At 33.6% G+C, this 10970-nt stretch overlaps 1 protein-coding gene across 3 annotated transcripts in view; it reads right to left on the bottom strand.

The window, feature by feature from the left end:
* The window catches only part of LOC142350582 (protein Wnt-3a-like), a 55831-nt gene extending 51202 nt beyond the window's left edge, over positions 1 to 4629 (bottom strand). For 2 of the 3 annotated variants that reach the window (XM_075402447.1, XM_075402456.1), the window contains exon 1: positions 4158 to 4488. The gene's annotated coding sequence lies outside the window, so the exon portion shown is untranslated. The other variant, XM_075402453.1, reaches the window with a different exon arrangement.
* Positions 4630 to 10970: the final 6341 nt, after the last annotated feature.

Here is a 10970-nt window from a genome sequence, read left to right on the forward strand (position 1 = left end):
GAAAATTATTTTTTTTCACCGCTTTTCACCGCATTTCTTACGAAAATTCACCACCAAACCTCGACCCGGGTATTAAAGAAGACGCCGAGTACGCATGATTTTACTAGAAAAAATATTCAGCGTTGGTTCAAATCTGAGCAGAAACAAAAAAAAACGAAAAATTTTGACAACGGGCAACAATTGTCAAATTTACAAAGTTTTCGTTTTTGCTCAGAAAAAAGTCAACCCCGGATACTTGATCTCTTCCACTGGCCAGGGGGGCAGGAAGTGATCTCCCAGTTTAAGAACAGCGAAATGGCTTCTTTGACCACTTTTTTCAGTTGGGTTATAATTTATATTCTGAAAAGAACCTGTTTAACTTCTGTTGTCAGCTCCAATGCTGCATTGAGTTTATCCACATTTAATTTTTACCTATCCAGATCAATGAAAAGTCTTCAACAAGATTGTTTTATCTGCTTTTATGCAGAAAAATTGCTCGAACAAATTTAGATCCTCACGCCTTAATTAAACTAAACTTTTCCAAATTTTTGGCACAAAATTTTTCCGATACAATTAGTGACATTTTTTTCTCAACCAGCGCAGTTTCTCCAATTTTATAAATCTCCTGGTATATTTCTACGTTCGAATGACGAACTAAAACTGGAAAATTAAAAATACTGAACAAATGCTCTTAAAAGCTATGACGCTTCAACCAACAAAACTATTTGTTTTCCAGCCATTGTGTGTGGTTTAAAATTGCTCACTTTTCCTCATATCTGTCGCAATTAGGCTAAGTGAGCAATTCGACGGTACGTGACTTATGATGACGTATGAGAGCGAGTGTGTGTGATTTGGATGTTAGATTGTGAACAAGTTGTAAAAGCACGCATGTGGTCCTCTCAGAAGTGATACAACTTAAATATTTTCAGTCTGACAAGTTAAGATTATTTGCACAACAGCTGCAAACAACGATACAACAGTTGGTGATGGTAAACTACTATAAGGACTATAAATATTGTGCAAAGACCTTTGACCACAATTTAAAAGCAAAAAACTTTGTCTTATTAAGATTGGATCTTATATCCCAATTGGATTTTAAATCCCGATTGGATCTTAAATCCCAACTCTGTCTAAGCATGCACTTATTGATCTCGTTTACTTTTAGCAAATTCAGTACCTGCCTAATGTTTAGCTCTTGCTCGCATTGTTTCATTTGTTTGTCTGTCTACCTAAATTAAAGTGTTGATCTAGAACCGTTTTCAACAGTCTAAATTGTACTTCCACATCAAAAGTACTTGACAAACTTCAAAACTAACAAAAATTTACAGAATTATGTTAAAACCAACTGTGGTATCGCCTAACTCCGTTTACTGCTAAAGAATATGAGCTTAGAGGACTCAAACATATTATCTCCAGAACCGCGGCCAGGCATGACACAGATCCACCAAAGCTGTGCTGAAGTAGCAACTAACTTAGCTTTATATATCACACAAATTTAGTTATTACAATTATAACTCATTTTGAGAATAACAATAGTTAGATAAACCAGGGTACGATTTTATGGACATCTAAAACTTTGATGCCAAAAGCTTAGTTTGAAAGATTGAACTTAGACTTAATAAAAGTAAAAGTTAGAAATAAGACTTAGTTAGAAATAGAACTTTTGACTCTTGATTCAGACAACTCTAAATATTCAGCTGCTTCGCTATAGGAGACGGAGACGTTTGGTTAATTTCAACTTCTGAAAACTTCTCTCTCACTAATTTTCAAAATTTTACTCTTAACTTTAAATTCAAATGAAATACAACACTTTCGCTCGTATTGGTTCTCTAATGCGTAAGAGCAAAATCTTAGTCGCCGTCAGGCCTCGTGATCAGCACTCCGGGCGGCTAAGATCTGGTTCTAGTATCTACTTAATAACGCACATCGCGGAAAAAATCCTTTTTTAGTTTACAAAACGATGCAGCTCTCGGTCACTCATGGGGCACAGTTTGGTTCGTCTACGAGCGCCGACTTTGACTTGGAGGTAAGCCGTTGAGCTCGTTAAAAACACTCTTCTTTTAACGCCTGCGCACACCGTAAACTCTGCTTGCGTTCTAAAAATGTCATGTATTTCTTAAATGGGCCAAGTGCTGACTTTAATATGAGATCTTTACAAAAATGTTTTGGGAAAACTAAATTAACGTAGTGCAAAACCATTTGTGGATCTGACCGATTTTTAATTAAAAGGGTATATCTTAGAACTACCTTGAAAGCCACGTTGCAGCTACTCTCGCCTTCACTTCGGTTATTTTTGGTAGGTATATTAGACCTTGTCTTAATTTTCATCGGATAATAAAAATGAAGTCAATTAAATTTGACTGCACAATGGAAGAAATGAAAAACAAATAATTGACTTAGTTGCTTTTGCTGTCCGGTAAAAGCACAGTTAAACAAAGAGCAATCTGAAACTCTTCGGTTTCAATTTCGATGAAGAAAAAGCTATCTTCATTGTAACAAAATGCTTAATAAACCACAGAAAGTAGAAGTTATATCTTCTTTGTTCATTCAATTCTCCAGATTTCAAGAAATTGGAAAACTTGACGAATTGGCTTTTTTGTGTTTTTTCCATTGAAATTCAATTAACATCAAGTTGATGATCAATTACGAGATCAAAGCTCACTTGAAAACTAAGCAAAAAGTATAACGAAGAGAGTCGAACAGACAGATTAAAACTCTCAAAGTTTTCTTGGAGTTTCGCGTTATTTTTTAGTTTGATATATAAAAATTGCAAGTTCATGAAAATATTTGGTCATTTGGTTAACTTTTCGTTGTTAATCGGTTATTCAGGGAATCAACAGGTCACATCTTTTGAAATGTGGACTATCTATATCAAAAATTGCAAAGGTGTTTAAAGTTTTGTTGAATTTTCTGCAAATCTTCTTGTTTTTATAGCTTTTACAATTCGACCAATAATTGAAATAAAATTATCTGCATGAAAATATTTTTAAAACAAATTGAAATTCAGTTGAACTCAACTGATTAGAAACTGAATCAATTCGACTTTTAATTGACATACCATGAAGAGAATTGTTCCAAAAAAGAACAAAATGCATAATTATTAAATTCAAGAGCGATAGCGTATTAAAAACTGTGAAGCCAGCCGCTGATTACTAATTTTAATTTCAGAATGAATATTTTAATGTAAACCTATTGCATAATCATTTTTGGAAAGAATCAAAAATAGCTGGAAAACCTGGCCGTTTGAGACTTTGATAAACTGATATCTGTTCATCAGAACAACAAAGAGGACAAAATATTTTATGCCAAAACTTTTTTGTTTCTATTTGTTGTTTTGTTGTTTTTGTGTTTTTCTGATAAATTCAAAATTTGAAAAATAAATTAGTAAATTTGAGATGCTGAACAAGTTAACATCTTCAACCCTAAACAGAAACAAAACAGGCAATTGTTTCCCGTAAAAAGAACTTTTATATGAGTTCTTAACCACACATTGTTGATTTAAAGTTCAAAATATGTTCAACCCAGAATCAACTTTCAGTAGACTTTCTCAGACAAAGAGAATTGAGTGGTTTAACAAACTGGGCGAACAAAACTTGCTTTCGCAAATTATAAAGTGAGCAATCGTTGCATTGACTGGTTTTTAGATTTATAAACCCCTGAGTTTAAATTTAAGGCATCGAAATACAGAAGCATGATATTTGAAAACTTAAGGGTAATGAAAAACTGACCAGCTTTGGAAATTTTTGAGATCCACAATGCAAGTTTGTGTGAATAGGCATGTTTTTTAATGTAAAACGTAAAAACAAAGTTCAGCTTTATGGATGTTTAAAATACTGAGATGTACTGATTGTATGCTGTACCCCCACCGTACCTTCCGATGTCCTGGAAAATGAGAGATTTCTATTGTATGTATAGAGGTATTCACTTTTGAAAAAATACTGCTGCTGGTCTCTTTAAAGTGAAAACACGGAGTCAGAGTTTCTCTCACTACTATTTGATGAAGTTGTTCTAGAAATTTATAAAACTTCTTACTGAGCTACTGATTTTCCCAAATTTATGTTTCCTCAAAAATCAAGCGGTCTAAACTTAAATGGAGCAAATAAAGTGAATTTTATAACAGAGAAAGAGAATCCTATACGTAGTTGAAAATTGGTTTGGTTTGCAATAAAAAGTTGTACCTTGTTTTTTTCTGTCCTGTTCCTTCAAGAGGCACAGAAAACTTTAAGAATTGTTTTTGAATTTCTGCTTTGCACTGTAGAAGTCTGCCCAGAATTCGAAAATCTCGGGTAATAATTTTGGAATTAAGTTAAGAGTTAAAGAATTTTTGGTTATCATCTAAAATAGCATGTTTGAAAATATTGGAAAAAGTGGCGCTGCTCAACTTAAACTAATAAAAAAATATCCATCCAGTATAAAGACGCACTAGAAAGTAGTGCTTTTCTGGGAAAACAATAAAGATTATGGAAGGGTTGACAATGTGAACACTAATTTGTCCATCGTGTTAGAAAAACTCGCAATTACTTGTGACAATTTTGAGCACGACAGTTCTCTCGATAAGGCAATGCATTTTCCCATTCTTTAAAAATTTCAGAATACTAATCAAACAAATTGAATTAGAAAGGTTGGAATTAAGTAACCAAATTCGGCCCTGGAAAACTGGAAATGCTTTTTGGCTCCATCAATCCGGATTAATTTGCCTCGCTTGGATAGAAATTTCTCTTAAAATGAGCTTGATGTGGTTCAATTGCACTAAAAGCCTTTGCTGTCCTTCGGGATTTTGGCCCAAAATTAGGTTAGAGGAACAAAGATTTGATGTTTTGCCCTATAGACAATCCGAAATTTTTTTCATAGGGCAATTTTTAATTTGAACTTGAACTTTTCAGGTAATGTGGCTTTTGGTGGGTATTTCCTTCCCAATATAGCCCCCCCCCCCAGCTTAGTGGTCAGCTAACCTATAGCCCCCCTCCCCATCATGGTAATTATACCCTAATGGGGGGCTATAATTTCATGGGGGGCTATAATGGGAAAAAATCCCATTTGGTAATGCTTAAACATATCAAGAGTTCGAAAATTTTTGATACCAAATTACCCATTTAACTAATTTCCAAATTCTACATGCTGAAAAGACTTCTGTAAATTGGTCACAACAAGTTTGAGTTTGAAAGTATTTCTAGGCAATTGGGATTAATCAATTCAGAAATTTTTTTTATTTTACAAAAAAAACTGGTTCAAATTTCACCAGATTGCAAAAAATTTTGATGAGTCGAGTGAGAATCAACATGCTCTTCTCAAATATCTAAAAACTCGATTCACAAAACGCAATCATTGCATTCATAAAATGGTTAACTATTTGATATGCCTTACATGTCGTAAAAACTTTTCCAGTCAGTCAAAACACCCGTCAATTGGGGAAGAACCAGTCCATTCGTTTCATCACAGGAATTTCCGTAAATTTAAAAATGGTCTTACATTTAGGAATATGATTAAAATAAACGACATCAATAATTGTCACCCAGTTATGCACAGTAGCAGACAAGGAGGCTGGGCAATGCACTTTTGCGTATAATGTTGCAACACCCCACTCATCCACATTAATGGCTAAATTTTCTACAGTAGAAACAAATCAGGAAATGGAAAAAATTATATATAACAGGTTAACTCATGCTTTTTAATTTAAAAATTGATGGGTTACGGACTGAAGTGGCCACCATTGTGGTTGATTTACCTATTTCACTATAACAGACAAAAATGGAACTTAGCAAAACATTTGGTTGCAAAAAAGGAAATCAATTTAACAGTTTCTCGAAGAGAAAAATAAATTTTCAAGTAACCAGTTAGTTTTGACAAACAACAAAAATAAGACCCGGAACTCGAATCCAATCTTATTCATATTCAGAAGTCTTCTGAATAGCATTGTCTGATAAAGGTCTCGCTCGGTTGAAATGTAATTAAATTCACTTAGATTTTACATTCGCAAACTCAATCTAGTAATTGCGTGCAGAAGTCCTTTTACTGAATGAAGTAATTCGTGCATGCTGCAACAAAACTTATCAAACAACTGACATTAAAACCCATATAGCAAGAAGTGACGAATGACCTCGAGCACACAATTTTGCTCACATGGTCGCCAAAAACTATTCTTTTTTCTTCTTGGCATGTCATTAGATGGTCGTTACATAAATCGAGGAAGATGAAAAATAAAGAAAACAAATTAAAACAGGCAGAACAGGCCCTTATATACCATCCAACGAAATGAATATACTAATAAATTGAGTATCAAAACAATATAGGGTAACAAAAGATTTTGGGTTGCCAAAGCAGCATTTGATCCATCTTAAGGAAACAAGAATACAAAAAAAACAAAAATTCGAAAAGAGAACACTATTTTCTTCGAAACCCAAGTGCTGAAATTACCCCAGAGCAATGGCAACATGTTGGCGAATTGAACACTACGGGTACTTAAAAATATCAACAACACAAAAATTTTGCTGAAAAATTTTGGGAAACAAAAAAGCAAAACGACAAAAAAATTTAAAAACATTTGGCAAACATCAACAAACTATTGTACGGAAAATTTTGACCTCTCCGTAGCTTCTAATATAAATGGCCTCAAGGAAAATTTAAAAAAAACAACAAGTGATAAAGGCAAAAATAGGAAAAATCAAGTCAAAAAATATGTTTTCTTTTCGTAAAAATTTTAGGTACCAACTAAAATGTATTTAGTTTGACAAACCACATTGGTTGTTCGAGCAAACCCGTTGTTTTTGAGAATAAAACTTGTTTGTTAGACAGCCAAATCCTTCAATAAATTCATCTTCTATCCAATACATTCACCTTAAATCCACTTCCAATAATAACCTACCTTCCAATAAATTCACCTTAAACCCACTAGGTTAAATATCAATGCTCGCAACAAATTCACCTTGTTTTTGTTGGTCAGAATGAGTCTTGTTTTTAATGAGAAAAACACAAGAAAACCTCAAAATGAACAACAAAAAGGGGACAAGATTCAGAAACTCATCGTTAAAATTAAACTCAGCTAGCTTTTTTTATCATCTAAAAACATCAAATAGTTTCATTTATTTATTTTCTGAATGCCAGCTAAGTTCGTCTATAACGAACATAAAGAACAACACAAAAAACGAACAAGAGCAGACGAAGCTAAAAAAATTCACAACAAATTTTAGGGAAACGCATATCAGGCTCATTAAGAGCGTACGCAGCATCAGAAGTTATTATCTAGATTACCATGGACCTCACTAAAAAGCCGAGCTGCATGTCATTTAAAAGGAAAAATCATAAGAAAACCAAAACAGCAATATTTCCTACCAAAACTCATGAATTCGTCAAACATTTTTTGAAAGCAGTGTCAAACTCTACAAAAACACATCTAGCTAATTGATAAGCATTTAGAAACAAACTTAAGACGAAGAAAACGATAGCAGATATCAAATTACCGCACAAAAACAGCTGAAAATAATTATATCCTCAATTTCACTCAGCGGTTATTTAAAGATGTAACTAATCGCAATATTAAGATAATTGTGCAGAAATTACTGAAAAGTTAAAACAAAAATGTTTTTCAGTAAACAACTTTGACTACCAACTAAAAAGTGTTGATGCACAACATTGGATTTTCGACAAAGCCCAGTCTTTCAATTTTTAATATCCAAATCTTTCAATCGCGTGCAAAAGTCCATTGATTTTTAAAAATAAAGTATTATGATTTAACTTATCAAAAAAGACGCCATACATTTTTCCAAAGTTATAAACTGTTTTGTCGAAAAAATAGAATTCAAACTAGCTTTTTTGTAATTTATAAAAAAAACAGTGTGAGCAGATTCCAATGCTAATTTTTATTTTAAAAAGCTATATCATCGAAAGGTCAGCCAAAAATAGCCAAATAATATGGTCAAATCGAGAGATTTAGCAATATTTTGTTATGATAAAGAACTTGAAGTAATGATGTCACCAAGCAATTTTTGATTTATCTCATCAAAAAAAACAAATTTTAAAGCAAAATTTTTGAAAAACTGAACAAGAATACTGAAAAACAGCCAAACTCTCAAAAAATCTTCTAAAATACTCTACGCTGGACGAGTTTTCTAATTATACCCCTCAGTATTTTTTATGATAAAAAAATCGATACACGGCGTCAAGTCAAAGCAGAAAAAGTTTAAAAAACATTGTAAGGATCTCTTTTTTGTGCCAACCCCCGTATGTTTTGCAACCCCAGTCACAGAGCACCAACAAGGAGGAACCACATTAAAAGATCCAGTTTTCATCGAAAACATGATAAAGTTTACTGTCAACTTCACGAAAATATGTGAAACCAAGTCAAAGATATACAAAAAATTGATTGACATAATTTGCAAATTTGATGTAGAATTTATACAAAAAAAATATATCAAAATCCCAAATGTGATCTTGCAGCGCTAAGAAATTTAAAGCGCCACATTAAACAACAACTTGATGACAAAATGGATAGCTTTCCATATTTGCGCTAACTTTGAATTTCTCACGACTGACTTTGTTACTATGATGCACAGATCGGCGGTTGTTTGGACTTTAAGTTGTTCGAAGTGCTATCCGCAATGTCTTGTCAAACGCTTAAAAGCAAACTCTTCGACTCATTTCACGTGTCTCGCGGTTTTTCTACCTGGTTCTCTAATTGAAAAATGATGGGAAAAATCTAGCTCAACTAAATGTTCTCAAATGATTGTATGTACTCTTTCGAATAATCTCAGACCAGAAGATGTTCCTTTTTGTCATAAATGTAGTGCCTAGATATTTGGACGCTTTTGGCTAAGATTCTGGGTAGAGGACCACTCGTTTTTCTAAGTTGTTACCAGCTCACTAGCCAGAAAGTTTAATTGCGGTTGTTCTTTATTTTGGCTTTCAGAGTCATGAAGGTACAACAAAAATTGTACAAAAATTTTGTCACATTTCAGATCGGAGCTGGGCTCTAATACAAAATAAACTTCTCGGCACAACAGACTAACTTTATTAGCGGCTTTAGGAGAAACAAAAAAAACATAGCAGGACAAGTCCTGACGTACAATTCAAAGAATTTTCATTGACTAAATAGAAAACTAGACCTAGAACGGACTATGAATGGATTGGTAAAACCATTTAGAAATAAATCCGATCCAAAAAAAATGAAAAATTAGTAAAAATCAAAGTGAAATTGCCGCATGTGAACAAAAAACCACTAGCGAGAAAGCGAAATTTTGTTCAAACACCGTTTTCTCACTCTACATTAAGTTTGGAGCGAAAAAATTTCACGCCGCAAAACCACTCGCTTTTTCGCTCTACTTCCTGTTTCGGCGTGACCAAAATCACTACTCCAATTTGACTTCAAAAATCATGAAAATGTGTGATCAGATCTTAAAAAAAGACAGCGCTCCAATACAATTCAAATTCTTTGAATTGTAAAAAGACAGTTGATAAAACAGCAATGCAGCTGAAATAGTCACATAGTACGCTATAAGGTAATAGTTAAAATGTAAAAATTAGTCATCCGAGAAACTTACCGCCCTGATACAAGGACTGTGGCACACGAGCGCTGAAAACACGCCTCAAGAAATATAGGGTTTTTTATGTCCTAACTTGCCTAAAAATCAGAATGTTTTCTAAAAAAAACAAAATTTGTATTTCCCACCACATTGTAAAATACGAAAGGGCAAGAAAAATTCAGGCAATAAAATCTCGAGCCAGCTCCACTTCGTCAATTAATTTTTAATTAAGTTATAGAAATGCACAAAAACAAACTCAATGAAAACAAGCCTTTGCTGCGCACTTGTCCAGTTCTTGCGTTACTTAGTTGCACTTGTTAGTCTACGTTTCTTGTCCTTGATAGTTACCCACTTGCACCACCAAATTCTAACAATTGAGTTTTTTGAAGGTGACCAATGAAAAATGACCAATTTTTATTTTTTGGAATCTTAAACTAAGATAGAGAGTGAAGTCCTAGTCATCCTTGGGTCTTGCAAACAGGAAGCTTTCAGTGCTAGATCTCTAAAGCCCTCGTGCGATTAGGATTTACGATCTAAATTATACTTGGAGAGCCAATGCATAAATTGGTCAGTCATCAAAAAAGAAGCGGAAGAATTCAGTTAAGTAATTTGCGAGCACTTTAATAGCTCGCGCAAAAAAGAGAAATTATTGAAAATTTATTTTACCGCGTATTTTCAGAGTTTCTCTGCTCTAATTCTAACTCAACCGTTCTGTAGCTTATTCGCCCCATTTGCATTACTTAATCTTTTCTCCTTCTTCTTTTCAGTGTTTTTTCAATACAGCGTGCCCCAAATAAGCCGTCTCTTCTTCAAATGCGATTACTATCAACATTTTTAGCTGACGTCTGTTATTTTTGCTACCACAGGTTGCAAATTACTCAATGAAAGAAAAGTAATGCCTGAAAGAAATTGACAATTTTGGAAAATTTTTAACTATACTTACTGATAATAATAATATCACAAACTCAATGAAATAAAAGAATCAAAGGTAAAATGGTAGTTAGCAACTGTAACATTGAGGGATCTCAATTTAGTCAAATAATTCGCAATTGTATCTTAAAAACACACGGTGAAAACACGAACAAAAAATAAACATATTTTTAATTTCTCGTATCTGTCAAAGTATCCTGCTCACTTAGTTGACCTCCTATGTCTAATTTTGCTCTCCCTACTTATTCGCCCTCACTTTTGACTGTATCAAGAAGTGTCGAAAAAAAGTGTTTGAACTTTTTGAAGTGGCACGAAAGAGCCTCTAAATTGTTTTACCCTGTGATTCTCAAATGATTACAACATAAATCCTAGTCTCCCTCGTGGTAGTAAAAATGTTACCTTAATTAAATGTTAGAACAAACTCTTAGTCGCCCGAGGCACTTAGTTCGAGAATAGTTGAGAGCGGCATCGTTTTGAAAATAATTACTTGTTGAGGCTGAGCTTGCAAAACATGCTTACGAAAATACATCAGCAAAAAAACTGAGA

This window comes from Convolutriloba macropyga, chromosome 12 (assembly GCF_964194025.1).
Source record: "Convolutriloba macropyga chromosome 12, txConMacr16.3, whole genome shotgun sequence".
In the NCBI taxonomy this organism is placed as follows: domain Eukaryota; kingdom Metazoa; phylum Xenacoelomorpha; order Acoela; family Convolutidae; genus Convolutriloba; species Convolutriloba macropyga.